The sequence below is a fragment of the Aulostomus chinensis genome, chromosome 4 (assembly GCF_037954235.1).
Source record: "Aulostomus chinensis isolate RoL2024-O1b breed Wild chromosome 4, RoL_Achi_v1.0, whole genome shotgun sequence".
NCBI lineage: Eukaryota > Metazoa > Chordata > Actinopteri > Syngnathiformes > Aulostomidae > Aulostomus > Aulostomus chinensis.
The window spans coordinates 21,016,216-21,043,329 of record NC_141323.1 but is presented as its reverse complement, the minus strand read 5'-3'; the positions used below and the strand labels follow the sequence as shown (position 1 = coordinate 21,043,329).

General features: G+C 43.6%; 19 non-coding genes and 2 pseudogenes across 19 annotated transcripts; all 21 read left to right on the top strand.

The window, feature by feature from the left end:
• The first annotated feature begins 558 nt into the window (after window positions 1–558).
• LOC147263146 (5S ribosomal RNA) lies at window positions 559–677 on the top strand. Its single transcript, XR_015113368.1, has one exon. It is a non-coding gene; the product is annotated as a 5S ribosomal RNA (ribosomal RNA).
• Window positions 678–7,586: 6,909 nt separating this feature from the next.
• Window positions 7,587–7,705, top strand: LOC147263145 (5S ribosomal RNA). The gene has a single exon (XR_015112763.1). It is a non-coding gene; the product is annotated as a 5S ribosomal RNA (ribosomal RNA).
• Window positions 7,706–8,016: 311 nt separating this feature from the next.
• Window positions 8,017–8,135, top strand: LOC147263144 (5S ribosomal RNA). The gene has a single exon (XR_015115396.1). It is a non-coding gene; the product is annotated as a 5S ribosomal RNA (ribosomal RNA).
• Window positions 8,136–8,445: 310 nt separating this feature from the next.
• LOC147263143 (5S ribosomal RNA) lies at window positions 8,446–8,564 on the top strand. The gene has a single exon (XR_015113083.1). It is a non-coding gene; the product is annotated as a 5S ribosomal RNA (ribosomal RNA).
• Window positions 8,565–8,874: 310 nt separating this feature from the next.
• Window positions 8,875–8,993, top strand: LOC147263142 (5S ribosomal RNA). Its single transcript, XR_015113491.1, has one exon. It is a non-coding gene; the product is annotated as a 5S ribosomal RNA (ribosomal RNA).
• A 310-nt stretch (window positions 8,994–9,303) lies between these two features.
• Window positions 9,304–9,422, top strand: LOC147263141 (5S ribosomal RNA). Its single transcript, XR_015112823.1, has one exon. It is a non-coding gene; the product is annotated as a 5S ribosomal RNA (ribosomal RNA).
• Window positions 9,423–9,732: 310 nt separating this feature from the next.
• LOC147263140 (5S ribosomal RNA) lies at window positions 9,733–9,841 on the top strand (annotated as a pseudogene).
• Window positions 9,842–10,151: 310 nt separating this feature from the next.
• On the top strand, window positions 10,152–10,270 carry LOC147263139 (5S ribosomal RNA). Its single transcript, XR_015113531.1, has one exon. It is a non-coding gene; the product is annotated as a 5S ribosomal RNA (ribosomal RNA).
• A 310-nt stretch (window positions 10,271–10,580) lies between these two features.
• On the top strand, window positions 10,581–10,699 carry LOC147263138 (5S ribosomal RNA). The gene has a single exon (XR_015114894.1). It is a non-coding gene; the product is annotated as a 5S ribosomal RNA (ribosomal RNA).
• Window positions 10,700–11,428: 729 nt separating this feature from the next.
• LOC147263137 (5S ribosomal RNA) lies at window positions 11,429–11,547 on the top strand. The gene has a single exon (XR_015112821.1). It is a non-coding gene; the product is annotated as a 5S ribosomal RNA (ribosomal RNA).
• A 310-nt stretch (window positions 11,548–11,857) lies between these two features.
• LOC147263136 (5S ribosomal RNA) lies at window positions 11,858–11,976 on the top strand. Its single transcript, XR_015112741.1, has one exon. It is a non-coding gene; the product is annotated as a 5S ribosomal RNA (ribosomal RNA).
• A 310-nt stretch (window positions 11,977–12,286) lies between these two features.
• Window positions 12,287–12,405, top strand: LOC147263135 (5S ribosomal RNA). The gene has a single exon (XR_015113662.1). It is a non-coding gene; the product is annotated as a 5S ribosomal RNA (ribosomal RNA).
• Window positions 12,406–12,715: 310 nt separating this feature from the next.
• On the top strand, window positions 12,716–12,834 carry LOC147263134 (5S ribosomal RNA). Its single transcript, XR_015113251.1, has one exon. It is a non-coding gene; the product is annotated as a 5S ribosomal RNA (ribosomal RNA).
• Window positions 12,835–13,144: 310 nt separating this feature from the next.
• On the top strand, window positions 13,145–13,253 carry LOC147263133 (5S ribosomal RNA; annotated as a pseudogene).
• Window positions 13,254–13,563: 310 nt separating this feature from the next.
• On the top strand, window positions 13,564–13,682 carry LOC147263132 (5S ribosomal RNA). The gene has a single exon (XR_015113266.1). It is a non-coding gene; the product is annotated as a 5S ribosomal RNA (ribosomal RNA).
• A 310-nt stretch (window positions 13,683–13,992) lies between these two features.
• Window positions 13,993–14,111, top strand: LOC147263131 (5S ribosomal RNA). The gene has a single exon (XR_015113241.1). It is a non-coding gene; the product is annotated as a 5S ribosomal RNA (ribosomal RNA).
• A 310-nt stretch (window positions 14,112–14,421) lies between these two features.
• LOC147263130 (5S ribosomal RNA) lies at window positions 14,422–14,540 on the top strand. Its single transcript, XR_015115097.1, has one exon. It is a non-coding gene; the product is annotated as a 5S ribosomal RNA (ribosomal RNA).
• Window positions 14,541–14,850: 310 nt separating this feature from the next.
• Window positions 14,851–14,969, top strand: LOC147263129 (5S ribosomal RNA). Its single transcript, XR_015113249.1, has one exon. It is a non-coding gene; the product is annotated as a 5S ribosomal RNA (ribosomal RNA).
• A 729-nt stretch (window positions 14,970–15,698) lies between these two features.
• On the top strand, window positions 15,699–15,817 carry LOC147263128 (5S ribosomal RNA). The gene has a single exon (XR_015114779.1). It is a non-coding gene; the product is annotated as a 5S ribosomal RNA (ribosomal RNA).
• Window positions 15,818–16,127: 310 nt separating this feature from the next.
• On the top strand, window positions 16,128–16,246 carry LOC147263127 (5S ribosomal RNA). Its single transcript, XR_015113468.1, has one exon. It is a non-coding gene; the product is annotated as a 5S ribosomal RNA (ribosomal RNA).
• A 310-nt stretch (window positions 16,247–16,556) lies between these two features.
• On the top strand, window positions 16,557–16,675 carry LOC147263126 (5S ribosomal RNA). The gene has a single exon (XR_015112820.1). It is a non-coding gene; the product is annotated as a 5S ribosomal RNA (ribosomal RNA).
• Window positions 16,676–27,114: the final 10,439 nt, after the last annotated feature.

Sequence of the window (27,114 nt, the reverse complement as noted above, 5' to 3'; positions counted from 1 at the left end):
ACATCAACATTCTTTTCTTTTATTGACAGGACACGTATTTGGCGTGTGAAAAGACCCTGAGGCTGTTGCGCATCACTTTTTTTCCAAGGTTGGAAAGTGTGTGAAATGGATATAGAGCCCATGTGTGTCAGAGTCAAGGGCTTACGGCCATACCATTCTGAACTCGTCTGATCTCGGAAGCTAAGCAGGGTCTGTCCTGGTTAGTACTTGGATGGGAGACAGCCTGGGAATACCTGGTGCTGTAAGCTTTTTTGTTTCTTTGTGAGGAAAGGGCAGCTTTGAGTCTTTGGGGACCAGCATGAGCGAGCTTCCTTCACACACCTTTTCTTGAAGCGCCTTTCTTCAGCTTTGAAATGGAATGTCATGCAGCGTGTAATTTGAAGTAGACAGATGGCAGATGCAGTACTTTTCTCTAGATGACATCAACATTCTTTTCTTTTATTGACAGGACACCTTTTTGGCGTGTGAAAAGACCGTGAGGCTGTTTCACGTCACTTTTTTTCTAAGGTTGTAAAGTGAGTGAAATGGATATAGAGCCCATGTGTGTAAGAGTCAAGGGCTTACGGCCATACCACTCTGAACACGCCCGATCTCGTCTGATCTCGGAAGCTTAACAGGGTCGGGCCTGGTTAGTACTTGGATGGGAGACCGCCTGGGAATACCAGGTGCTGTAAGCTTTTTTGTTTCTTTGTGAGGAAAGGGCAGCTTTGAGTCTTTGGGGACCAGCATGAGCGAGCTTCTCTCACACACCTTTTCTTGAAGCGCCCTACGCAGCTTTGGAATGGAATGTCATGCAGTGGTTAATTTGAAGTAGAAAGATGGCAGATGCAGTACTTTTCTCTCGATGACATCAACATTCTTTTCTTTTATTGACAGGACACCAATTTGGCGTGTGAAAAGACCCTGAGGCTTTTGCGCATCACTTTTTTTCTGAGGTTGGAAAGTGAGTGAAATGGATATAGAGCCCATGTGTGTCAGAGTCAAGGGCTTACGGCCATACCACTCTGAACACGCACGCGCCAATCAGACGGTACGCTGACAGCACGACACACGGAGGTCGCGGACTCCGCTTTTCCCATTTCTTTCGTTTTTTTCAGCCTTTTTCATTGTTCTTCCTTATTCTCCTTGCATTTTTGGTTCGTTTTTAGAGTGAACATTTTTTCCCCCCGACAGTTTTTATACTGATCGGGGGAGGTCAATTTGAGTTTTTTTTTCCTAATGAAAAACTTTCGGACGGACCAAATGGATTTGAACTTTGCAAACGGATTTCAGATTACGAGCATGGAAAACGGACTTGACATAAACGCACAAACAGGTGAAGAAAATGAAAAATGGTTGCTTGTTAAAAGAAACAATCAGAAACGAAACATGAAGAAGCCGGAAGGAAAACTGCCGGAGGGAAATGCGAGAGCGGCTTCCGCATTGACAGCGGGGGAAAGACGGCGAGCAGCGGCTGATTCAGAGGAGATGTGTGGAAGGAGCGCTGGAGCCGGTCCACAGGCAACGAGAGCTGGTGGCCTGAAGAACAGAGCTGAAGAAGTGGTTCCGAGAAGACCTGGGCAGCGAGGAGCTACTGGAGAGGCGACGGAGAGTGAGAGAGAATTGGCGGCGGAAAGAGATGCGGCGTCTGGTGGGGAAAGGCAGCTGCAGCAGCGACATGGAGCGGCGAAATCTGCGGGTGGCGACCACAAGTATGACAGAGAACTGACGGTCAGTGTCGAGGTAACTGGGCAGGATGAAGTCCCAGTTCTCGAATTAATGAGATGCATAAGAGCACTGTGTGGAGGTTTAATAGCCTGTAGGGCGACAGGGTCGCAGAAATATGAAATTACCATGTCACACATCAAAGGGAAAGAGAGAATCCTAGATGGTTTCAAAATTGGGGACAACACAGTGCATGTCAAAGATCTGTGTAATGATGAACTCATGGTTTCTTTTTTAAGCTTACCAGCTTACATCAGAGATGAGGAAATTTTACAAAAGCTAGAAGGGTGGGGAGTCTCAGCTGCATCAACTATAAGGAGGAGGATGTGGCCGGGTACGCAAATTGCTGATGGGACGCGGTTTCTCAAAGTAAAATTTACAGATAAAGTCCAATCTCTGCCTTATTCAGCACGGTTTGACACAGCAATAGGACCGGAATATTTCAGGGTCATACATGATAGGCAGGCTAGGGTGTGTAGGATGTGCCTCCAGCCGGGGCACATCCTAAGGGACTGTCCTGAGTTCTCCTGTCATAAGTGTGGTGTCCAGGGGCATTATGCAAGGGAGTGCAACAGGAAACCTAATAAGATACAGAAATGTGAGGTGTGTTGGAACAAAATTGATGAATGTAATTGTAATCATAGTGATGAGGATATTGTGGTGGAATCTGGATCTGAGGAGCTGTACAGTGAGATGGAAGGTTTAAGTGAGGGAGGAACGGAGGATGAGGAGGAAGATGACGAGGTGGGTAGTGGCGCCGCCAAGCAGGCTGCCGGTGAGGGTTACGCCCCTCAGAGAACCCAGAGCCCTCCTACAGCGGTGCAGAGCCCAGGCACAAGGCTTGGTTCAAGTCTGAATGTTATGAGCACTGACTCAGGCCCACAGCAGAGAGGAAAGGATGGAGGAGGAAACGGGTCCGAAAAGGAGCCGGAGCCTTCTCAACTCCTGGAATCAATGGAGGTAGGGGACACCCCAGGAGAATTGCAGCCGGCGGCAGCCACATCCACCAGGGTACCTGCCTTAAATGTGCCCTCCACCTTCCCTCCTCAGAGTAGATCAAACAGTGACTCGGAAATGGACTTTGCCACAATCAAAAATATTCGGAAAAAGCACACCTCAATAAAAGATGCTGCGATGAAGAAAAAACAGAAGAAAGAAGGAGGGAGAGGTAAAAAATCTTGAGGGAAAATTGGCTGTTTAAAGGTTTTTTTGGTCTGACCATGTTTCTGCTGCACTCCCTTAATGTCAATGGACTCCGCACTTATGGCAGGATGACCGCCATTTTACTTAAAAGCAAGTGTGACATTCTCTGCTTACAGGAGACAAGGTGGGAAGGGGATAGCGTGGCGGCAGCAAGCAAAATGTGGGAAGGAGATGTCTTTTTTAGCAACGGCACAAGTAAATCTTTTGGCGTAGCTATTTTAGTAAAAAAGACTATAAGTACCAATAGCAAGTTAATATATCATGACAAGAAAGGTAGAATACTTATTATAGATGTTTGCATAAACAATAGAACATACAGAATTGTTAACATATATGCCAGTAACTGTGAAAAGGAAAGGAAAATGTTTCTAAATAGTATAAGCAGATGGATAGATCATAGAACCATAATAATAGGAGATTTCAATATCGCATTAACTAAGGATGATATATCAATTAATAATGTATACAAGAATGACACAACAGAACTGAGCTATATAATTTAATGAATATTCACAATTTGACAGATGTATGGAGAATTCACAACCCATTCAAGAAAGAGTACTCCAGAAGACAGGTTGTGCAGGGAAAAATGAAACAAGCCAGAATAGATTTATGTCTAACGGCCCCTGAAGCAACAAAACAGATCAATAAAATACAATATAATTATAACGCATGGAGTGATCACGCAACAATTGAGTGTTACTTGGGTGCTGCAGGAGGTTTCAGGGGGGGAGGTACCTGGTGCCTCAACTCCAGCCTCCTGGCAGATTCAACTTACGTTAAAAAAATCACAAAACTGCTTGATTATGCAAAAATAGAAATGAAAATAGAAAATAATTTTATAGAAAAGTGGGAAATTCTAAAGCAAAGAATTAAAAGAAGTAGTATAAATTATAGTAAAGAGAAAAAGTGGAGAGAGGAGCTGGAAGAAAATCGACTAAGAAAATTAATCAATCATGAAATAGCATTATTTGATAAAGAACCTAACAGAAACACAGAAAACTATGAATTATATAAAGCAAAACTAGGAAACATAGAAAAAATAAAATGCAGAGGTGCAATGATAAGAAGCAGAGTTAAAAATTTAGTAGAAGGAGAAAAATGCACCGCATATTTTTTGGGGCTCGAAAAGCAAAAACAAAACAAAACTATAATAGAAAAAATCAACGATATAACTGGAAAAGAATATGACGATCAAGAAAATATACTAAGAGTAACTACAGAGTTTTATAAAGAATTATTTGATAATGGATATAGCAATAGCGAAGAGGTAGACAAGTTGTTATCAAATATCCAAACTAGTATTTCAGTGGAGGATAAGGAATGGTCTGATGCACAAATTACTATTAATGAGATAAAGACGGCAATAGATAGCTTAGATAAAAACAAAAGTCCAGGGGTAGATGGTTTAACAGCAGAATTTTATATTTGTTTCAAAGAGCAGATAGCTCCCCTGTTGCTGTCATTGTACCACTCAATGGAACGGGAACAGAGAACATCCAATACATTCACTGCAGGAATAATTTCACTTATCTACAAAAATAAAGGTTCAAAACAGGATATAACAAACTATAGACCAATAAGTTTACTCAATACAGATTACAAGATACTGACCAAAACACTGGCAAACAGGCTTAAACTTACAATAGGAACCATTATTGGTAATACACAGGCATACGGCATACCAGATAGAGACATCATAGATACGATCCTTACAATAAAGGATACCGTCAGGACAATGGCAGCACAGGGGGGGTATCTGCTCGGAATTGATTTGGAGAAAGCGTTCGACAGAGTAGAACATCTTTTCTTATATAAAACTTTAAAAAGATTTGGATACGGTGAAGGCTTTATTAGATGGATTAAATTATTATACGATAACGCATACAGTCAAATAAAGATAAATGGACAACTAACAGAAAAGATCAAATTAAAAAGATCGGTAAGGCAAGGATGCCCGCTTTCGGCTCTTTTATACAGTATTGTTGCTGAGCCACTAGCTTTAAGTATAATGAATGATAAGAATATTATAGGTATAAAAACATATAGAGACAAAGTCGTTAAAATAGCACAATTTGCGGATGATATCAATATAATGTTTAAAAATGAAGAAAATTTAAATTATATTATGGAATTCGGTAAAAATAGTTTAAAAAATAATTGGGGTTTTAGCACTAAAGAATACAGGAAAATACTGGGTGTATACATTGGTAAAAATGAAGGGGAAGCCAGGGACTTAGGGTGGAGAGAACTTGTAAAAAAGGTAGAAAATACACTTAATTTATGGAGAAGTAGGGGTTTAAGCCTGAGAGGAAAGGTAATTGTCATCAATGCCTTAATACTGTCAAAAATTAATCATGTTTTGGGGGCCTGTGAGCTACCGCAGTGGGCACTAAATTCGCTCAATGAAGCGATCTCCTCCTTCCTTTGGAGGGGAAAGGGAAATTCGATCGCTCATCGGGTGATAATTGCGAATAAAAGGGAGGGGGGATTAGGACTAATTGACATCAGTGCAAAAAAAGATGCACTCAGGGCCAAATTAGTTAGAAATTTTCTCGATTCGAACAGGCAGTACCCCTGGGAGGACACAATGGCGGGCTACCTGGCTGAGTACGGGGAGGGGGAGAAACTCCCTCTTTATCACCTCCTTCCTGGGAAAAGCCATGGCTCGCTACCGATGTTCTACCAGGAGGTGCTAGAGGCATGGGGCAAATTCCTGCCCCACCTCAGGCCTAAGTGCAGTCAGAAAAGTCATGTGCTGCAGTTACCTTTTCTCGAAAGCACCTTTTTCACACACAATGGTAGGACACTTAAATGCAGGGCACTTCAGCAACATAATATAACAAGGGTCGGTCAAGTGGTGGGGGAAAGGGGTCTGTTCAGTCTCAGGAAAGTCACAACCCAACTCAAAAAAACAGGGACACTGTGCAGAAAGGATTACCTAAATGGACTAGGTAACAAAATCAACAGAAACATAACCTCACTGTGGAGAAACTTAATCATCACGGACAAATCGAGAGCAGACCCCGAACTCCCACCGCTTGAGCTTGTCACACAGTACACAGGGAAAGAGCTGTCACAGGTGAAAACAAAGGACTGGTACACCATAGGGATTAACTCAATTAAACGCACTCCAAAAGCAGAAAAACACTGGGCACAATTATTCAAGGGAATACCGATAGGAAAAATCTGGCAAAACCTTAACATACCTTACATGGACAGCAATACTTTCAAGCTAGAATTCAATATCAGACACAGGAGAATTTTCACAGGAATCAAATTACACCAGATTAATAAGGAAAACTACAGTAGGACATGCCAAATCTGCAATAAAGAACCGGAAGACCAGGAGCATCTATTCATCAACTGCAAGGAATCGGATAAATTTAGGAATTTCATAAGGATGCTACTGCAAGAGCACTGCAATTTCAGTTTGACAGATGAAACACTATGGACATGGACTCTTCTCTTTGGTACAACACTGAAACAAAAGGATCAGAACAGGACTCTCATAAATACCATACTCACTTTTGCAAAAAAATCAATATGGACAACTAGAAACTACGCTCTCTATGAAAAGAAGAAAATAAACATATTTGGGTTTTTTACACAACACTCTTGACGCACCTACAAATCTTACATGACATGGACAAGGATATTTTTGAAAACACTTTCTGCAGGAAAAACACATTTTTCAACATAGCAAATGGCAAAATTGAAATAAACAAGATTGACAATGGTATGTTTTCTCTTCAAATTCCCAGCTAAGTAGTCTCTTTTTTTTTATAAAGCAAAGTATTTTTCAAATTTAATAAAGGGGTGAGCAAATTGGGTGGTTTATGTTTTTGGTGTGTTTAACATTTCATTTTGATAAAATTTCATTTAAAAAAAAAAAAAAAATTGTGTGTGTGACACTTCACGACAGGAATTTGTTCTTTTTAGTCCCATGAGTTTTTTTTGTCTCTCTTTAATTTTTATTTTTTTTTTTTTTGGAATGACCTGCATTGCTCCAGTGGCTGTAGGCACATAGTGTTGGTTTATTTGTCTAAATTTAACTTAATTAAAAAAAAAAAACAAAAAAAAAAAAAACTCTGATGGTGTTTTCATCAAGTTCGAGGTGTATCAAGGGTGGGGGTTTTTTTTGGTAAGATTTCTTTCCTGAAGGAATTTATTTTTTATATAATTGTTAAATTTTGTCATGTAAATAAGAATGTACAGTTGGTAAAAATGTATGATGTATATTTGATAATAAAAGACAAAAAAAAAAAAAACACGCCTGATCTTGTCTGATCTCGGAAGCTAAGCAGGGTCGGGCCTGGTTAGTACTTGGATGGGAGACCGCCTGGGAATACCAGGTGCTTTAAGCTTTTTTTTTTCATTGTGAGGAAAGGGCAGCTTTGAGTCTTTGGGGACCAGCATGAGCGAGCTTCCCTCACAAACCTTTTCTTGAAGCGCCTTTTTGCAGCTTTGAAATTGAATGTCATGCAGCGTGTAATTTGAAGTAGACAGATGGCAGATGCAGTACTTTTCTCCAGATGACATCAACATTCTTTTCTTTGAATTGACAGGACACCTATTTGGCGTTTGAAAAGACCGTGAGGCTGTTGCACGTCACTTTTTTTTCTGAGGTTGTAAAGTGAGTGAAATGAATATAGAGCCCATGTGTGTAAGTGTCAAAGGCTTACGGCCATACCACTCTGAACACGCCCGATCTCGTCTGATCTCGGAAGCTAAGCAGGGTCGGGCCAGGTTAGTACTTGGATGGGAGACTGCCTGGGAATACCAGGTGCTGTAAGCTTTTTTGTTTCATTGTGAGGAAAGGGCAGCTTTGAGTGTTTGGGGACCAGCATGAGCGAGCTTCCCTCACACACCTTTTCTTGAAGCGCCCTCCACAGCTTTCGAATGGAATGTCATGCAGTGTGTAATTTGAAGTAGACAGATGGCAGATGCAGTACTTTTCTCTAGATGACATCAACATTCTTTTCTTTTTATTGACAGGACAACTATTTGGTGTGTAAAAAGACCGTGAGGCTGTTGCACATCACATTTTTTTTTGAGGTTGTTAAGTGAGTGAAATGGATATAGAGCCCATGTGTCTGGGAGTCAAGGGCTTACGGCCATACCACTCTGAACACGCCCGATCTCGTCTGATCTCGGAAGCTTAGCAGGGTCGGGCCTGGTTAGTACTTGGATTGAAGACCGCCTGGGAATACCAGGTGCTGTAAGCTTTTTTGTTTTATTGTGAGGAAAGGGCCGCTTTGAGTCTTTGGGGACCAGCATGAGCGAGCTTCCCTCACACACCTTTTCTTGAAGCGCCCTCTGCAGCTTTGGAATGGAATTTCATGCAGTGGTTAATTTGAAGAAGACAGATGGCAGATGCAGTACTTTTCTCTAGATGACATCAACATTCTTTTCTTTGTATTGGCAGGACAACTATTTGGTGTGTAAAAAGACTGTGAGGCTGTTGCACATCACATTTTTTTTGAGGTTGTAAAGTGAGTGAAATGGATATAGAGCCCATGTGTGTGAGAGTCAAGGGCTTACGGCCATACCACTCTGAACACGCCCGATCTCGTCTGATCTCGGAAGCTTAGCAGGGTCGGGCCTGGTTAGTACTTGGATGGGAGACCGCCTGGGAATACCAGGTGCTGTAAGCTTTTTTGTTTCATTGTGAGGAAAGGGCAGCTTTGAGTCTTTGGGGACCAGCATTAGCGAGCTTCCCTCACACACCTTTTCTTGAAGCGCCCTCCGCACCTTTGGAATGGAATGTCATGCAGTGGTTAATTTGAAGTAGACAGATGGCAGATGCAGTACTTTTCTCTAGATGACATCAACATTCTTTTCTTTGTATTGACAGGACACCTATTTGGCGTTTGAAAAGACCGTGAGGCTTTTGCACGTCACTTTTTTTCTGAGGTTGTAAAGTGAGTGAAATGGATATAGAGCCCATGTGTGTAAGAGTCAAGGGCTTACGGCCATACCACTCTGAACACGCCTGATCTTGTCTGATCTCGGAAGCTAAGCAGGGTCGGGCCTGGTTAGTACTTGGATGGGAGACCGCCTGGGAATACCAGGTGCTGTAAGCTTTTTTGTTTCTTTGTGAGGAAAGGGCAGCTTTGAGTCTTTGGGGACCAGCATGAGCGAGCTTCCCTCACACACCTTTTCTTGAAGCGCCCTCCGCACCTTTGGAATGGAATGTCATGCAGTGGTTAATTTGAAGTAGACAGATGGCAGATGCAGTACTTTTCTCTAGATGACATCAACATTCTTTTCTTTGTATTGACAGGACACCTATTTGACGTTTGAAAAGACCGTGAGATTGTTGCACGTCACTTTTTTTCTGAGGTTGTAAAGTGAGTGAAATGGATATAGAGCCCATGTGTGTCAGAGTCAAGGGCTTACGGCCATACCACTCTGAACACGCCCGATCTCGTCTGATCTTGGAAGCTAAGCAGGGTCGGGCCTGGTTAGTACTTGGATGGGAGACCGCCTGGGAATACCAGGTGCTGTAAGCTTTTTTGTTTCATTGTGAGGAAAGGGCAGCTTTGAGTGTTTGGGGACCAGCATGAGCGAGCTTCCCTCACACACCTTTTCTTGAAGCGCCTTTCTGCAGCTTTGATTTTGAATGTCATGCAGCGTGTAATTTGAAGTAGACAGATTGCAGATGCAATACTTTTCTCTAGATGACATCAACATTCTTTTCTTTCATTGACAGGAAATCTATTTGTCGTGTGAAAAGACCCTGAGGGTTTTGCGCTTCACTTTTTTTCTGAGGTTGTAAAGTGAGTGAAATGGATATAGAGCCCATGTGTGTCAGAGTCAAGGACTTACGGCCATACCATTCTGAACTCGTCTGATCTCGAAAGCTAAGCAGCGTCGGGCCTGGTTAGTACTTGGATGGGAGACCGCCTGGGAATACCAGGTGCTGTAAGCTTTTTTGTTTCATTGTGAGGAAAGGGCAGCTTTGAGTGTTTGGGGACCAGCATGAGCGAGCTTCCCTCACACACCTTTTCTTGAAGCTCCCTCCACAGCTTTCGAGTGGAATGTCATGCAGTGTGTAATTTGAAGTAGACAGATTGCAGATGCAGTACTTTTCTCTAGATGACATCAACATTCTTTTCTTTGTATTGACAGGACAACTATTTGGTGTGTAAAAAGACCGTGAGGCTGTTGCACATCACATTTTTTTTGAGGTTGTAAAGTGAATGAAATGGATATAGAGCCCATGTGTGTGAGAGTCAAGGGCTTACGGCCATACCACTCTGAACACGCCCGATCTCGTCTGATCTTGGAAGCTAAGCAGGGTCGGGCCTGGTTAGTACTTGGATGGGAGACCGCCTGGGAATACCAGGTGCTGTAAACTATTTTGTTTCATTGTGAGGAAAGGGCCGCTTTGAGTCTTTGGGGACCAGCATGAGCGAGCTTCCCTCACACACCTTTTCTTGAAGCGCCCTCCGCACCTTTGGAATGGAATGTCATGCAGTGGTTAATTTGAAGTAGACAGATGGCAGATGCAGTACTTTTCTCTAGATGACATCAACATTCTTTTCTTTGTTTTGACAGGACAACTATTTGGCGTTTGAAAAGACCGTGAGGCTTTTGCACGTCACTTTTTTTCTGAGGTTGTAAAGTGAGTGAAATGGATATAGAGCCCATGTGTGTAAGAGTCAAGGGCTTACGGCCATACCACTCTGAACACGCCCGATCTCGTCTGATCTCGGAAGCTAAGCAGGGTCGGGCCTGGTTAGTACTTTGATGGGAGACCGCCTGGGAATACCAGGTGCTGTAAGCTTTTTTGTTTCTTTGTGAGGAAAGGGCAGCTTTTAGTCTTTGGGGACCAGCATGAGCGAGCTTCCCTCACACACCTTTTCTTGAAGCGCCTTTCTGCAGCTTTGAAATTGAATGTCATGCAGCGTGTAATTTGAAGTAGACAGATGGCAGATGCAGTACTTTTCTCTAGATGACATCAACATTCTTTTCTTTCATTGACAGGAAATCTATTTGTCGTGTGAAAAGACCCTGAGGGTTTTGCGCTTCACTTTTTTTCTGAGGTTGTAAAGTGAGTGAAATGGATATAGAGCCCATGTGTGTCAGAGTCAGGGACTTACGGCCATACCATTCTGAACTCGTCTGATCTCGAAAGCTAAGCTGCGTCGGGCCTGGTTAGTACTTGGATGGGAGACCGCCTGGGAATACCAGGTGCTGTAAGCTTTTTTGTTTCATTGTGAGGAAAGGGCAGCTTTGAGTGTTTGGGGACCAGCATGAGCGAGCTTCCCTCACACACCTTTTCTTGAAGCTCCCTCCACAGCTTTCGAGTGGAATGTCATGCAGTGTGTAATTTGAAGTAGACAGATTGCAGATGCAGTACTTTTCTCTAGATGACATCAACATTCTTTTCTTTGTATTGACAGGACAACTATTTGGTGTGTAAAAAGACCGTGAGGCTGTTGCACATCACATTTTTTTTGAGGTTGTAAAGTGAATGAAATGGATATAGAGCCCATGTGTGTGAGAGTCAAGGGCTTACGGCCATACCACTCTGAACACGCCCGATCTCGTCTGATCTTGGAAGCTAAGCAGGGTCGGGCCTGGTTAGTACTTGGATGGGAGACCGCCTGGGAATACCAGGTGCTGTAAGCTTTTTTGTTTCTTTGTGAGGAAAGGGCAGCTTTTAGTCTTTGGGGACCAGCATGAGCGAGCTTCCCTCACACACCTTTTCTTGAAGCGCCTTTCTGCAGCTTTAAAATTGAATGTCATGCAGCGTGTAATTTGAAGTAGACAGATGGCAGATGCAGTACTTTTCTCTAGATGACATCAACATTCTTTTCTTTCATTGACAGGAAATCTATTTGGCGTGTGAAAAGACCCTGAGGCTGTTGCGCTTCACTTTTTTTCTGAGGTTGTAAAGTGAGTGAAATGGATATAGAGCCCATGTGTGTAAGAGTCAAGGGCTTACGGCCATACCACTCTGAACACGCCCGATCTCGTCTGATCTTGGAAGCTAAGCAGGGTTGGGCCTGGTTAGTACTTGGATGGGAGACCGCCTGGGAATACCAGGTGCTGTAAGCTTTTTTGTTTCATTGTGAGGAAAGGGCAGCTTTGAGTGTTTGGGGACCAGCATGAGCGAGCTTCCCTCACACACCTTTTCTTGAAGCGCCTTTCTGCAGCTTTGAAATTGAATGTCATGCAGCGTGTAATTTGAAGTAGACAGATGGCAGATGCAGTACTTTTCTCTAGATGACATCAACATTCTTTTCTTTTATTGACAGGACACTGATTTGGCGTGTGAAAAGACCCTGAGGCTGTTGGGCATCACTTTTTTTCTGAGGTTGTAAAGTGTGTGAAATGGATATCGAGCCCATGTGTGTCAGAGCCAAGGGCTTACGGCCATACCACTCTGAACACGCCCGATCTCGTCTGATCTCGGAAGCTTAGCAGGGTCGGGCCTGGTTAGTACTTGGATGGAAGACCGCCTGGGAATACCAGGTGCTGTAAGCTTTTTTGTTTCTTTGTGAGGAAAGGGCAGCTTTGAGTCTTTGGTGACCAGCATGAGCGAGCTTCCCTCACACACCTTTTCTTGAAGCGCCTTTCTGCAGCTTTGAAATTGAATGTCATGCAGCGTGTAATTTGAAGTAGACAGATGGCAGATGAAGTACTTTTCTTTAGATGACATCAACATTCTTTTCTTTCATTGACAGGACACCTATTTGGCGTGTGAAAAGACCCTGAGGCTGTTGCGCTTCACTTTTTTCCTGAGGTTGTAAAGTGAGTGAAATGGATATAGAGCCCATGTGTGTCAGAGTCAAGGGCTTACGGCCATACCACTCTGAACATGCCCGATCTCGTCTGATCTTGGAAGCTAAGCAGGGTCGGGCCTGGTTAGTACTTGGATGGGAGACCGCCTGGGAATACCAGGTGCTGTAAGCTTTTTTGTTTCATTGTGAGGAAAGGGCAGCTTTGAGTGTTTGGGGACCAGCATGAGCGAGCTTCCCTCACACACCTTTTCTTGAAGCGCCTTTCTGCAGCTTTGATTTTGAATGTCATGCAGCGTGTAATTTGAAGTAGACAGATTGCAGATGCAGTACTTTTCTCTAGATGACATCAACATTCTTTTCTTTCATTGACAGGAAATCTATTTGTCGTGTGAAAAGACCCTGAGGGTTTTGCGCTTCACTTTTTTTCTGAGGTTGTAAAGTGAGTGAAATGGATATAGAGCCCATGTGTGTCAGAGTCAGGGACTTACGGCCATACCATTCTGAACTCGTCTGATCTCGAAAGCTAAGCAGCGTCGGGCCTGGTTAGTACTTGGATGGGAGACCGCCTGGGAATACCAGGTGCTGTAAGCTTTTTTGTTTCATTGTGAGGAAAGGGCAGCTTTGAGTGTTTGGGGACCAGCATGAGCGAGCTTCCCTCACACACCTTTTCTTGAAGCTCCCTCCACAGCTTTCGAGTGGAATGTCATGCAGTGTGTAATTTGAAGTAGACAGATTGCAGATGCAGTACTTTTCTCTAGATGACATCAACATTCTTTTCTTTGTATTGACAGGACAACTATTTGGTGTGTAAAAAGACCGTGAGGCTGTTGCACATCACATTTTTTTTGAGGTTGTAAAGTGAATGAAATGGATATAGAGCCCATGTGTGTGAGAGTCAAGGGCTTACGGCCATACCACTCTGAACACGCCCGATCTCGTCTGATCTTGGAAGCAAAGCAGGGTCGGGCCTGGTTAGTACTTGGATGGGAGACCGCCTGGGAATACCAGGTGCTGTAAGCTTTTTTGTTTCTTTGTGAGGAAAGGGCAGCTTTTAGTCTTTGGGGACCAGCATGAGCGAGCTTCCCTCACACACCTTTTCTTGAAGCGCCTTTCTGCAGCTTTAAAATTGAATGTCATGCAGCGTGTAATTTGAAGTAGACAGATGGCAGATGCAGTACTTTTCTCTAGATGACATCAACATTCTTTTCTTTCATTGACAGGAAATCTATTTGGCGTGTGAAAAGACCCTGAGGCTGTTGCGCTTCACTTTTTTTCTGAGGTTGTAAAGTGAGTGAAATGGATATAGAGCCCATGTGTGTAAGAGTCAAGGGCTTACGGCCATACCACTCTTAACACGCCCGATCTCGTCTGATCTTGGAAGCTAAGCAGGGTTGGGCCTGGTTAGTACTTGGATGGGAGACCGCCTGGGAATACCAGGTGCTGTAAGCTTTTTTGTTTCATTGTGAGGAAAGGGCAGCTTTGAGTGTTTGGGGACCAGCATGAGCGAGCTTCCCTCACACACCTTTTCTTGAAGCGCCTTTCTGCAGCTTTGAAATTGAATGTCATGCAGCGTGTAATTTGAAGTAGACAGATGGCAGATGCAGTACTTTTCTCTAGATGACATCAACATTCTTTCCTTTTATCGACAGGACACTGATTTGGCGTGTGAAAAGACCCTGAGGCTGTTGGGCATCACTTTTTTTCTGAGGTTGTAAAGTGTGTGAAATGGATATCGAGCCCATGTGTGTCAGAGCCAAGGGCTTTCGGCCATACCACTCTGAACACGCCCGATCTCGTCTGATCTCGGAAGCTTAGCAGGGTCGGGCCTGGTTAGTACTTGGATGGAAGACCGCCTGGGAATACCAGGTGCTGTAAGCTTTTTTGTTTCTTTGTGAGGAAAGGGCAGCTTTGAGTCTTTGGTGACCAGCATGAGCGAGCTTCCCTCACACACCTTTTCTTGAAGCGCCTTTCTGCAGCTTTGAAATTGAATGTCATGCAGCGTGTAATTTGAAGTAGACAGATGGCAGATGAAGTACTTTTCTTTAGATGACATCAACATTCTTTTCTTTCATTGACAGGACACCTATTTGGCGTGTGAAAAGACCCTGAGGCTGTTGCGCTTCACTTTTTTCCTGAGGTTGTAAAGTGAGTGAAATGGATATAGAGCCCATGTGTGTCAGAGTCAAGGGCTTACGGCCATACCACTCTGAACATGCCCGATCTCGTCTGATCTTGGAAGCTAAGCAGGGTCGGGCCTGGTTAGTACTTGGATGGGAGACCGCCTGGGAATACCAGGTGCTGTAAGCTTTTTTGTTTCATTGTGAGGAAAGGGCAGCTTTGAGTGTTTGGGGACCAGCATGAGCGAGCTTCCCTCACACACCTTTTCTTGAAGCGCCTTTCTGCAGCTTTGATTTTGAATGTCATGCAGCGTGTAATTTGAAGTAGACAGATTGCAGATGCAATACTTTTCTCTAGATGACATCAACATTCTTTTCTTTCATTGACAGGAAATCTATTTGTCGTGTGAAAAGACCCTGAGGGTTTTGCGCTTCACTTTTTTTCTGAGGTTGTAAAGTGAGTGAAATGGATATAGAGCCCATGTGTGTCAGAGTCAGGGACTTACGGCCATACCATTCTGAACTCGTCTGATCTCGAAAGCTAAGCAGCGTCGGGCCTGGTTAGTACTTGGATGGGAGACCGCCTGGGATTACCAGGTGCTGTAAGCTTTTTTGTTTCATTGTGAGGAAAGGGCAGCTTTGAGTGTTTGGGGACCAGCATGAGCGAGCTTCCCTCACACACCTTTTCTTGAAGCTCCCTCCACAGCTTTCGAGTGGAATGTCATGCAGTGTGTAATTTGAAGTAGACAGATTGCAGATGCAGTACTTTTCTCTAGATGACATCAACATTCTTTTCTTTGTATTGACAGGACAACTATTTGGTGTGTAAAAAGACCGTGAGGCTGTTGCACATCACATTTTTTTTGAGGTTGTAAAGTGAATGAAATGGATATAGAGCCCATGTGTGTGAGAGTCAAGGGCTTACGGCCATACCACTCTGAACACGCCCGATCTCGTCTGATCTCGGAAGCTTAGCAGGGTCGGGCCTGGTTAGTACTTGGATGGGAGACCGCCTGGGAATGCCAGGTGCTGTAAACTATTTTGTTTCATTGTGAGGAAAGGGCCGCTTTGAGTCTTTGGGGACCAGCATGAGCGAGCTTCCCTCACACACCTTTTCTTGAAGCGCCCTCCGCACCTTTGGAATGGAATGTCATGCAGTGGTTAATTTGAAGTAGACAGATGGCAGATGCAGTACTTTTCTCTGGATGACATCAACATTCTTTTCTTTGTTTTGACAGGACAACTATTTTGCGTTTGAAAAGACCGTGAGGCTTTTGCACGTCACTTTTTTTCTGAGGTTGTAAAGTGAGTGAAATGGATATAGAGCCCATGTGTGTAAGAGTCAAGGGCTTACGGCCGTACCACTCTGAACACGCCTGATCTCGTCTGATCTCGGAAGCTAAGCAGGGTCGGGCCTGGTTAGTACTTTGATGGGAGACCGCCTGGGAATACCAGGTGCTGTAAGCTTTTTTGTTTCATTGTGAGGAAAGGGCAGCTTTGAGTCTTTGGGGACCAGCATGAGCGAGCTTCCCTCACACACCTTTTCTTGAAGCGCCTTTCTGCAGCTTTGAAATTGAATGTCATGCAGCGTGTAATTTGAAGTAGACAGATGGCAGATGCAGTACTTTTCTCTAGATGACATCAACATTCTTTTCTTTCATTGACAGGACACCTATTTGGCGTGTGAAAAGACCCTGAGGCTGTTGCGCTTCACTTTTTTTCTGAGGTTGTAAAGTGAGTGAAATGGATATAGAGCCCATGTGTGTAAGAGTCAAGGGCTTACGGCCATACCACTCTGAACACGCCCGATCTCGTCTGATCTTGGAAGCTAAGCAGGGTCGGGCCTGGTTAGTACTTGGATGGGAGACCGCCTGGGAATACCAGGTGCTGTAAGCTTTTTTGTTTCATTGTGAGGAAAGGGCAGCTTTGAGTGTTTGGGGACCAGCATGAGCGAGCTTCCCTCACACACCTTTTCTTGAAGCGCCTTTCTGCAGCTTTTAAATTGAATGTCATGCAGCGTGTAATTTGAAGTAGACAGATGGCAGATGCAGTGCACTGGACTTCTCTCAAAATATTCCCATCAATATTTCCATGGATAAGGAAGCCTAACAAGGTAACCGGGAGATGGGAAACAACTTGGATGATAGAAAATTGTTTTTAGTTTATTTTACAGCTGGTTGAAGACGAGGGTCAAAACTGACCTGTTAACATAAGAGATGGGAACAGAAAGCTAACAACAAGAGGAAGGTTGAAGCAATGAAAAAGGAGTTTGATAAAAATCTTGAACTGACAGTAGAAATATCCTTTTGTATGTTTACCTTTGTTGACAGAAGTCACTTTAGCTTGGCAGTGAAAAGAATCACTGCTAGCTTGACAAATAAGTGCACAAACTAGGTTCAAGCTGGACTTTGGACACTAGTATCTGCAACAACTCCCATCAACTCCTAATCTAGCATCTCTGCTGGGTCAAACTATTTTACAGAACATTTGACAGACCTGTGGAGCAGTGAGGACAGACATGAGTTGATCCACATGATCCACTGAAGCATCATTTTCCCCTGCCACTGAGGTCACCAACATGAGCTGGAGTTGGGACTCTTGAACTGAACCTGGTATCACAGCGACACCTACTGCTGCTAAATGGAACAGCAACATTGAACCCAAGTACAGGATTGGAGGGAGACTGATGGTCGCTGTTTGGGTTTTTGAAGAACAAGGAGGGCGTTGGTTCAAGCTGGATTCTCAGAGACTATTTCCCCAACCTCTACATTGGAATCTACACTGTCATCCAGTCATGTGACTGAAGTCATCCAGTCATGTGACTGAAGTCATCCATTCATGTCAGTGATGTCACTTGGCAGGACTGTCATTGCCTTCACATTCTAGAAAAGAACCCAGACTCCACATTTCCTCCTATCTATTATTGTGTCCCATCCTCCTGGTCCTTACCCTGAATTCTCAGAGTTTATATCCAGTTAAGTTCTCAAAACAGATTCAGCCATGAGTGTAGATTAATTTCCTTTTCTCCACTGATTATATGTCAAGGTTTGTGTGTGGGGGTGGAGCCTATCCCAGCAGCCTTCGGACAAGAGGCGGGGTTCATCCTGGACAGGTCACCAGTCCATCACAGGGCCAACACACAGAGACAGACAACCATTCACACTCACAGCCACACCTACAGTCAATTTAGAGTATCAATCAGCCTCGTCCCCTCTTGATGTCTTTGGACTGTAGGAGGAAGCTGGAGTACCAGAGAGAACCCACACAGGAACAGGGAGAACATGCAGACTCACACAATTGGGGCTCAAATCTGGAACCTTCTTGCTGTGAGGCCACAGTGCTGACCACTGCACCATTGTGTCCCCTGAAAATGCCACCAGATCGTTTGGATTTTCTATAAAATCAAGTACACATGAACATGAAGAGGTTTTCACAGGGCTGGTGGTGCAATGGATAGCATGACTGACTACTGTCAGAAGATTCTAGGTTCAACTCCTGGCTCGCTCACTTAAAATTTTATACTCAGAAGCTTTCACACCTGAAGTGTGAACCACTGCTAAAAGTCCCTGAAATCCTCCAAGGTTTCCTCCTTGTCTGCTGTAAACATGAACACATGCATGGATCCTGCTACCTCTCACATGTTAAGCTGGCACTTGACAGTGACAGCAGGAGAACAAGAAATCCCAGTGTGTCATCAACATTTCCTGGAAACTAAATGACAGAAGCCAGTGGTGGCAGGTGAAAAAAATTCTTGGTGGGGCTGGTGTGCCAAAAACATTTCCGTGCCTAGTCTAGTATAATCATTCAAAAGGAGCAGCCGGACAATTATTAAATGTTTTAAAATAGTATTTACTTTCCTTCTTAAAATCGACAGTTTCAAAGACAAAAAAAAACAACAACAATTTACAACTACAGTAAATTTTATGCGATCAAATATTATACAATGATGTTAACTTTACAGAAGGTGATTTGAGCTTAATCTATACAATACAAATCAACAATGTGTGTGTTTGTCTCTCTCTCTCTGTCTCTCTCTTTGTTCATCTGTGTCTGTCTCTGTCTCCTTCTCTGTGTCTCCGTCTTTGTGTCCTTTTCTCTGTGTCTCTATCTCTGTTTGTCTGTCTCTTAGTGTGTGTGTCTCTCTCTGTCTCTCTCTCTTTGTGTCCGTCTCTCTTTCTCTCTTCGTCTACCTGTCTCTGTCCCTCTGTCTCTCTGTCTATTTGTTTCAGTCTTTCTGGGTGTGTGTTTGAATTCAGCAGTTATTTGTACAGGAACTTTGCTCGTCTCTCTTTCTGGGAGGCAAATTTCTCAATGACCCTGGTGTTGAAACCAGGAATGTTTCGTGTCAGTTTTTTCTCAATGGAGAGCATAGCCAGAGCGTTGAGCCGATCTTGTGCCATGGTATTTGTAAGAAAAGTTTTTATCCTCTTCAAAGTGGAGAAGCACCTCTCAGATTCTGACGTTGTCATTGGTGTGGTGATGAGGATGTTGAGCAGACTTACAGTTTCAGTGAACGTGTCTTGAAGGTTATTTTCCATCAAAACCTGATAGAGAGCCAGTGCACCACTGCAACTCTGAAACTCTTCGTTCCCGTAGATCAGAGACAGCTCTGTTTGAAGTCTGGCCTTGTCCAATGAGGGATAGGCTTCCACTGTGGTTTTCAGTGCTGAATCTGGGAACTTTCGGCTGTGCTGTGGGAACAGGTCTCCTTGCAGGAGTGTGGCGCTGACAAGATGCTTGGTGAAACTAAATCTCTCCTTGGCATGGCTCACAATGGTGTCACATACCTATGCAATGATATAATTATACAAAATAGGAATTATTGCATCTTCACTTGTCTTAATACATTGACCTGATGAGCTAGCCTATATTATGTAATAAACATACTGTAATGATTCATATCATCATAAAAGAATATACATTTAAGTCTGGACCACTGTATCATATGGCCAACATCTTATTTTGATTTTATTTAATAATGTGATTCAAATCACACTAAGAAGCAAGTTCTTACCTCCAGTGCCAAATGGTGCAGTGTGTCTTCTCCCAAGGTTCTGCGTCTCTTTGCGGGTGGCTCCTGAGCAGGTCCCCTGAACTCCTCATCCTCAGCCAGAGTAGGCACGTCCTCCCTGACCCAACACATAAGTTTCATGAGTAAGTTCTAAAAACTGGTTAGGGATACATTAACAAAACCAAAGGTGGATATCATTACTGTCAATTATATTATACAGATAAATCAATTCTTTAAATAAGATGATATATAAGCATTTAAGTCTACATATACAGAGAAATTGAGGTTAGGCTACAAATTAATTAATTTAGCATACCTGATAGCCTGCATGTGGTCAATGAATGTCTGGGTGACTCCTGCCATGTAGACAGCATCAATGTTTCTCTTCTGCAGCTGGTTGTAAAGGATGTCCACATGTGGCATGATTTTGTGGAACAGGGCCAGTAAAAAACAAAAAGTTTCATCTTCCAGCATTCTCACATAGCCACCAGCTTCTCTCTTTGTCTGGCTATCAAACCCTTCACTGTTCCGGATAGCCTGAAAGCAATTCACCAGATCCTTCTTGTGCTCATAAACTGTGTTAACACGACTGTTGAAGTTCCAACGTGTTGATGATGCACTTGGAAGTCGGTGCGCAACCATCTCATCAAGCACTGCAGTTCTCTTGCTTGACTTAGAGAAAAGAGAAGCAAATCCCCCCATGTCAGAAAAAAAGTGACTGATCTGAGGGATGTGGGAGGTTGCTTGCTGCAGTATCAGGTTTAACTGATGGGCATAGCAGTGAACATAGTGAGCGTTTGGATAGATGTCTTGTACCTTTCGCTGCACTCCTCCTTTGGCACCCCTCATCACAGCTGCCCCATCACAGGCCTGGGCAATCAGCTTCTTTTCTTGTCCCTCAGAAAGGATGCTGTGCAGCCTCTCCAATAAGGCACTGGCTATTGCATCCGCACAGGTGTTGGGCAGCTTCAAAAATTCAAAGAACCGCTCTTGAATATTGTGGCGGTCGTCAATGTATCTCAGAACTAAGACTAACTGACACTGTGTTGAAACGTCAGTAGTTTCATCAGCCTGGATCGCTAAAAAGTCTGCCGATTTAACTTCATCCAGGATCTGTTCTCTCAAAACTGCCAGCATACAGTCCAGGAGCTCGTTCTGTACTGTCTTCGAGGTGCCTTTAAAAACGGTTGCATTTTCAAGGTGCTCCCTCAAGTACCGATCAATGGATGCCATCAAGTCAACTGGACCTCTGAATATTCCAGCGTTGTCAGAGGAATCACTTTCGTCATGTCCCCGCAGAGCCAGTTCAAAAGCACCACAGAATTTAACAGTTAATTATCTTAGATAAGATGTTACGGTTCTTATCTACGTCATCATTGTGCTTCCTTACAGCGATGCGGTGACTGTCATCGAGCTGCGTTGCTATGCTAATCTTCCCAAGAACCGCTAGCTTCACGCAGTTTTCCATGTGAATTTTTGCTCTTTCGTGTTTCTTAATCCGCTCGGAGAGGTGCTTTAGGTCAGTGATTCCTGTCTGTGTCCATGCTGAATCACACCGGTCACTCCTGAAAGGGATGCAGGGGAAGCAAAAAAGTGCGTTGGCTGCTCCACAACCCGTCAGCCACGGCTTGCGCTGAAACCAGCTCCGGCAAAAAGTCCTATTGTAGGATTTAGCCTTTTCCTTGGACTGCTGCTGGATGTTGATTTCAGGCTTGTCTGGTCCCAGCTCCTTAACGCGGATTTTTTCCGCCATGGTCCTCCTCGCAAAAGGGAAATTTAAAAGGGATCTCACCGAAATCGGTGGAAACTTCTGCTCTTGAACTTCGATCGTTGTTGTCGCCATTTTCTCTCTCACTCACTTCTCGCGGTATTTTTTTTCGTAGGGCATCGGAAATCTGGGAATCTCACTACGCAAAAAGAATATCGCGGGCTCCTCAGCTAGCTTTCGCAATCCAAACCTTCACGCATTTTACGTTGGCGTAGGGGCGACTTTTCCGGCGCCCCTACGCCGTTAAATTTGGCGATGTTGATTGGCCAATTATTCATTATTTTTCCCTAGCAACCATACAGGATTGGCTAATTAATTGCAGGTCTGACAAGCGCCCCTAAAGACAAATTATACAGTCTATCAGAGTAAATTCACTATTAATTGAATGAGTCAGTTGGCGTAAATTTTGTTTAAATGACCCATATTGCATGTAGACACACACAATTAAGTAAGGCTGACATTGACGCTAAAAATTGTAAACATATGCACATATATATGTATAAATACATGTAGAGATTTTCCTCTCCACATCTGGTGGGGCGGCGCCCCAGCGCCCCCTATGAGCCAGCCGCTACTGGTGGATAATAAAAAACTTTCTCATTCAAGTTGAAACCTGCAAGAGGCAGCAGACAAGGTCAAATTAATTTGACACATCAAACTAAACAACAATAGGGGGCATACTGCCCTCTACTGACTAAAGCTGATAATGCTACCATGAACTATCAGGAAAAGAAAAGCAACAATTAAACAAAATAATAAAGGACATTCACCCCCCCCCCAAAAAAAAGAAAAAATATATTGAAAAAAATGTCCTCAAATAGTGAAGTTTCATCAAACCTTGTGTCTGTATGTTGTGATAGTATTTTATACACAAAATGACACTAAACTCACCTCCATGTTTGATGCAGTACAGAAAAAGAACATAGTTCCCTTTATTCTCCTGCCATTAAAGTTCATAAACTAGCAAGAATGTCAGGTAGCATTAGCATTAACTTCAGCTAAAGTCTACCAGCTTCAGGTACCTAACAATCGCCTTACTCGCTACTTAAGGCTTTATCGTCCATGGTTGTCTTCCGCTTATTCCTTACTATTAAGGGTCGCGGGGGGGCTGGAGACTATCCCAGCATCAACGGGCGAGAGGCGGGGTTCACCCTGGACAGTTCGACAGTCCATCGCAGGGCCAACATACAGCAATTGCTTGCAGTGTACAAGTCCCAAGACTTTCATAAAATTCATCACTGGATTCAGGACGACCCCTGCTGCTCGGCCCCGGTGGGCGGGAGGAGGCTCAGGCCCAAACAACGCTGACTGCAGCTTTAATTTAATCCTAGGTTTATGTAATACTCCGATAAATCAGTGGTATTTATTTCATGATTTTCATAGGAATAAGTTAAGAATAAAATACCAGTTCATGGTTAAGCTAAAATTTACATAAATTAGTATTTGTTATGAAGAAGATATTAAAATGTATAAAATTTGTTTAAAATTAGTAACTTTCAAAAAAAACATCATTTCATGGGGTGTGAATGTCTTTAAAAAATGTTGAAGTAATTCTATTACGTTAGGTTACATGCGTGAGTTCATGACCTTTAGTGTTTACACTTCCGGGAGAAACGCGCGCGAGGAAGAAGGAGCATCATGTTAATGGCGTAACGTTATCGGAGTTTGGAGACTGTGTGTCGTCGGAGAGGAGTTTTTATCGGTAACGGACTGTGAACTGTAATTGACCGACGTGATCGGAGTGCGTGAGTCGGATTCTCCGCCACCGATTGTGTTTTGTTGAGCACCAGGCAAGTCCAGTTACAGAAGCTAGCGGGAGCTAGGCTAACGCTGTCCACGCTGAAGGGAGACGCCGCTGCACGGACGGGACAGGAGCTTCGGATAGTCGCCTCGGGAGAGAGTCGTTAACGGAGGATGTGCCGCTGCTGCCGAGTCACGGAGGTCTGTTGCTGCGGGCTGCTGCGAGCGGGACGGTTGCTGCCATAACGAGTGAGGGATTCATCGGCTGCGGTCCGGTATTGTTGACTTCACCGACACACGGGGGGATCTGGTAAAGGTTTCCATCATGAGCTCCAACTAAAGCGCGCCAACGAAAGTAAACATGAGTGCACTCGAAATAAAATTAGACAGTTGAAAGAGACAAACAATATACCCCGGGGTTCTTCTTTTTATTTTATATAGTCTTGTTTATTCAAGGTTTGAATGTGTTTTTCTGCAAGCCTTTAATACATTTTCTAAACTGAAATCTTGTGTTGTTTCATTGAATTTGTGTGTTGTTACTGAAGCTTTACAGCAGAGTTTAAAGGTCAAGTGTACTCCCCATAGCCTCCAGTTGAATATTTAAGAGTGAGAATCATACATTGCCCTAGATTGATATTAATTATTCCAGATGGGACTTTTACCATACAAGATATTTGAAATGAGTTAAAGTGTTCCCTGTAAGCCTAAGGTGGGTTTTAATATTGGAGCCGGTGGTAAAAGGGTTACATTTAGAAATCTAAACCCCTGCTACCATGAGCACACATGGAAATAAAGACTCAACTGACCGCTCGGTCTACTTCAGCTAGCACACTGAACAATACTGTTGTTTACTTGCTAGCTGATAAGTGAGCAGCTGATGTTTGCAATAACATTGAAATAAACTAAAAATAGAGTCAATAGCTCAAATCCTATCACCACCAAAGGAGCCACGTCTTTAACACTTCAATCTCATAGCGACTCCTCAGGATTTCTTCTTCTCTCCATTGCATTTTGTAGGAGGCTCCTGCCGGTCCACACTGCCTTCCCCCTAACAGATTCAGCTACTGAGACTAAAGTTCGTTAGTGAGCTCAATGCATTAAAGTGACTTAATATTTGTTGAAAACTAAATAGGCGTGAAGCTGTAACCTCACATGAACACTTGAAGTCTAGATTTCAGCTGCATGTGAAGAAATCAGCATAAAATCCTTGTGTTGGTGTTTAAACCTGGACTACCAGAACCAGGCTAAGAGGTGTTTGTCTGTTAGCTGTGAAGCAAACTGAAACATGAAGGCTTTGAGGGTTTGTTCTCAACACAAAGAAAGATTCCATGCTCAGACAACTGCCAACTCTGTAAAAAAAAAAAAAAAATTTTTTTACAAATCTCAGTTTATTTCTTCATGAAGATCTTAATGAGGCAATCAGCACCAGAGCACTTAAGTTAAAATTAGTAACACCGTCACTAACGATGGATTTATTTGACCCGATGTAGTTTTGCTGATCAAATATAGTTTTCATCAAAATATAGTATTTTTTTTATAATTAATTATTTCCCAATATGCAACGTCACATAAATGAAAAAATGGAGGACCCTATAAAATGACCTGACATCAGTGTTCAAGGGTGAAGTCATTTTTGGAATGAAGAAGAGTTCATCCAGCTTTTTTTGCCTCGTGTCTCTGAACCAGCTCATTTGTTGTGTCCACGCAGAGAGAGAGAGAGGATAAATGTGATCGTGGAGAAGTCCTTTTGTTCTTCAACTTGTCCAACTTGATGGTGAGTCTCCTTTTATCAAGGATTACTGAATGCTTGTGTTATTCATGGCATTGTTAACACTTTATAAACCCTTCATTCAGAGCTGTAAAGAACCTTTAACCTCATATCCCAGACATCAAAGTGGGCCACTAACCGGTGAGATGAAGCTATGCTATGCTGCTACATTCTGAAGAGGTAAAGTAGCAGGTTCTGAGAGTGATGGCTAACCTGGATGTGTTCATCTCCTACTTTAATATCAGCGTCCCAACTTGGAGCTCTGACCACCTCCAGCTTTTTGTTCCTGTTTCTGCTTCAGTCAACAGGGAACTCAAACCTGCAATAGAATCATCAACAACAATGGAATAGAAAACAGAGGAAGACAAAATATCATAAACTTACAAAGCTGAGAAATGTTGATGAAGAATAAATGCACACATTATGATTGAGGCCAGAAAGTAAAACTCCACACCAAATGTATTTTGACATGTAGGGATAATGAACTTGAATGTGTTGAAATAGCAGATGAATGAATCCACTATCACAAGATGGCGTCACAGATCCTGATGCTCTGAGCAGGAAACACCAAGCAAAACATGACTAAAAAGCTCCTGTTGTTCCCTCCATGAAAAACTGTGGCACTGATGAGAAGAAGGATCCCAGCGTCCTCTGAGGATCCATCGCCTCACCATTCGGTAGAAGGATGATCGGGTCGGCACCAGGAGAAACCCTTGTGTCTCTGATGCAGGGAAGATGGAGCACTGAAGAGGACACATTGTGGCGTCCTGAAGAGGACATTTGGTGGAGCCTGAGACAGCAAACATCATGCCGCCCTTCATCAGAAGAACCATAGCACTTCAGTCACGTGACTGAAGTCATCCATTCATGTCAGTGATGTCACTTGGCAGGACTGTCATTGCCGTCACATTCTAGAAAAGAACCCAGACTCCACATGTGGCTCCCATGATAACTGATGGACCTCTGGTTGGAGGCTGGACGATGATGTTTGGACTTGAAGGAAAACTCCTTGTCCAAATTCCATTGTGTTCAAATTTAAAGTCCCACAATAAGAAGTAGCTGAATCTGACAGGTGAAGGTTTGGAACTACAAGATGGTTGATGTTTTCTTGACTTGATGCTCTGACTGTCAGGGTAGATGACAGCTTCTTTCTGCTGCTGCATCTGAGTGGCTATGATTGGAGGTTTTACCTCCCAAGTTTGTCTGGTTCCAGGGGAAATTTTAAAATTTCAGTCCCCAACCTTGGCTGTTCTGAAACTCTTCTCCTGAATCACTCCTGAGCTGCAGCAAGAAAAAATACCAGTGCCCAACCAGATCAACTTCATGGCTGCTAACAGCCTCAGACACTTGATTTCCATCAATCTGGAGCCAAGAAGGCCCTCACCTTTGGTTCTCCTCCAGGAGGGTCCAGGTTCTGCCATTGTGGCTCCTTGTGCCACTGCCAGAGAGTCTCAGCTGCACACTGCAACATTTCAACAGGAGATTTACATTCCTTCAAATGTCCTGACATCTTATTCCAATGGTTCTGTTCCATATTTATATTTTAAAATCAATTACATGATGAAAGCTGCCACAGCTGGTTTAAGTGAGAGAACACGCTAGGCAAGGCAAGGCAATTTTATTTGTAGAGCCCGTTTTCTCAAACAGTTTGTCTCAAAGGGCTTCACATGGCATCATAACAACATCCTCTGCCCTTAGACCCTCACATCGACTGAGGAAAAACTCCATAGAAAACCCTTTTAACAGGGAAAAATCTGGGAAACCTCAGGGTGAGCAACAGAGGAGGGATCCCTCACCCAGGACGGACAGACGTGCAGTAGATGTTGCTACAGACAAGAAAACAGTTTACAATGCAAAATGTGGGAAACACGGAAATGTTAATAACAGCTGAAGAAGGAAGCTTCTGGTAGGGGAGGAAGGGAGAGCAAGCCAGCTTGATGGGGGACTGGATGGCAGACTGGTTCATGGAAGGGGAGCGCAGGCCGGTGTAACAGTAGGGAATAAGAGGGGGGGGGGGGGGGGGGGCGATGCAGGCGGCGGTTGGGGCT